The sequence below is a fragment of the Nansenia antarctica genome (genome assembly GCF_963989245.1).
Source record: "Nansenia antarctica genome assembly, chromosome: 5".
In the NCBI taxonomy this organism is placed as follows: Eukaryota; Metazoa; Chordata; class Actinopteri; order Argentiniformes; family Microstomatidae; genus Nansenia; species Nansenia antarctica.
In genome coordinates, this window is record NC_137690.1 from 4,276,574 (window position 1) to 4,279,073 (window position 2,500).

The window sequence follows — 2,500 nt, forward strand, 5'->3', positions numbered from 1 at the left end:
GTGTGCACGCGCACAAACACACACACACGCACATACGCATAAACACACACACATGCACATACGCATTAACATACACACAAGCATACACGCACATACACACACACACACACATCCACACACACACACACACACACAAACACAAACACGCACACCAAAGTCAGACACGCTTGTGTACATTTCGTATATGTTTTCAATTTTCCGTAATTTATCTGAATAGAGTTAACACATTCCATTACTCACCACCACCACCACCACCCCCCCCCCCCCACCCCCCCCCACAAACACACACACAACGATGAATGATGACTCCATCTATGCCTCTTCTCTCCGCGGAGAACGTGGTCAAACGCAGCAGCTCAATCACACACGTTAATCTGTTCTAACGCTGGTTTACATAATTCATTATGATCAATGATCGCAGGCCCCGTCTGGTCTGAACACCAGATCATTCTCTGTTAGACTCACCGTCTCCTTCTGACACCCCTCCTCTTATTCTGTTACATGAGGGGAGGGGGGAGGGAGGTGGGAGGGGGGAGGGAGGAGGGAGGAGAGGAGGGAGGAGAGGAGGGAGGGGGGAGGGACACATACATACACACACATAGAGGAGGGAGGAGAGGAGGGAGGGGGGAGGGAGGTGGGAGGAGAGGAGGGAGGGGGGAGGGAGGGGACACACACATAGAGGAGGGAGGAGAGGAGGGAGGGACACATACATACACACACATAGAGGAGGGAGGAGGGAGGAGGGAGGGAGGGAGGGGACACACACACACATAGAGGAGGAGGGAGGGAGGAGGGAGGGAGGGGACAGACACACACACAGGAGGAGGGAGGGGGGAGGGACACATACATACACACACATAGAGGAGGGAGGAGGGGAGGGAGAGGAGGGACACACACACACACAGGAGGAGGGAGGGGGGAGGGAGGAGGGAGAGGAGGGGAGGGAGGAGGGAGAGGAGGGAGAGGAGGGAGGAGGGACACACACACACACACACAGGAGGAGGGAGGGAGAAGGGAGGGAGGAGGGAGGGGGGAGGGAGGAGGGAGGAGGGAGAGGAGGGGAGGGAGGAGGGAGAGGAGGGAGAGGAGGGAGGAGGGACACACACACACACACAGGAGGAGGGAGGGAGGAGGGGGGGAAGAGGGAGGAAGGAGAAGGGAGGGAGGAGGGGAGGGAGGAGGGGAGGGAGGAGGAGAGGAGGGAGGGAGGAGGGACATACACACACACAGGAGGAGGGAGGGAGGAGGGAGGGAAGAGGGAGGAAGGAGAAGGGAGGGAGGAGGGGAGGGAGGAGGGGAGGAGGGAGGGACACGCACACATATATGTTGATCGTAGAGCCCGTCTGGTTTGAGTTCCAGATCATTCTCTGTTAGACACACAGGCTTTCCTGACACCTTTCCTCTCGTTCCGTTCCATGCATCACAATGAGCCCCGGCCTCCGATTTCTACCTCCGCCAGCCTCCCCCTGGTGCAGTGGCTGTCACACTGTCTGTCACACACTGCCTGCTGAGACAGAGACTGGTCTGGGGAGAGAGGCCACAGCTGAAGAGAGTGGTTTCAGTCTGCCTAATGAGATGGAATGAGATAGACAGACAGAGAGAGAGAGAGAGGAGAGAAGGAGAGAGAGAGAGAGAGAGAGGGAAAGAGAGGGAGAGAGAGAGGAGAGGAGAGAGAGAGAGGGAGAGAGGAGAGGAGAGAGAGAGGTAGAGAGAGAGAGAAAGAGAGAGAGAGAGAGAGAAAGAGAGGAGAGGTGAGAGAGAGAGGGAAAGAGAGGGAGAGAGAGAGAGGTAAAGAGAGAGGTAGAGAGAGAGAGAGAGAAAGAGAGGGAGAGAGATATGGTGCTTTTCCATCAGCAGCCCGCGTTAGTGCAGTTCGTATCGGTTCGAGGTCAGGTCGGGTCACTTTGATCTGTTCTGGTTTTCCATTATACACAAACCGACCCGGACTAGTAGGAGGAGTAGATGATAGTAGGCGGAGTTACGCGTCACACGCAGCCTGGCAAAAAGCTTCCGGGTGTACACAGCAACAGCCGTGATTTTTTTTGGAGAGAAAGAGAAAGAGAGAGAGGAAGCTATGTACACATAATAAAGTCATGTTTTTTGAACCCTTAAAACCACTGCCTTCACTTGTCTGCTTTATGAACTGTAGTATCATCATCGGGAAATGCCAACAAGACGCGAATCTACCGGCATTTGACTCATGACACAGCCGGTGTTATTCACAGACAAACACGGTGCCGTTTGCGGGTTAATAACTTCGGTTTACCGGGGGTTAGGATAACAATTCAAACGTGTCCGGAAAGAGGAGAAGCCAGGGAATTCAAACGTTTTTGAATGGAGTCGATCCTCCACTCCTATCACCGTGGACACAGCGCGGAGCGAATTCCCTGTTAAAACCGGCATTTGACTCATGAGTGAACGGCGAAAATGGCTGGACGGCTGCGGGCGAACTCCCGGTTCATCGAGTTTACGGTTAAAAGCATAACTTCTCGGGGTGTCA

The 2,500-nt window shown here is 54.4% G+C and overlaps 1 protein-coding gene across 1 annotated transcript in view; it reads right to left on the reverse strand.

The window, feature by feature from the left end:
* grid2 (glutamate receptor, ionotropic, delta 2) overlaps window positions 1-2,500 on the reverse strand; it is a gene marked incomplete at both ends in the record, with an annotated part of 264,115 nt that overhangs the window by 11,458 nt on the left and 250,157 nt on the right. The gene's annotated exons all lie outside the window — the stretch shown is intronic.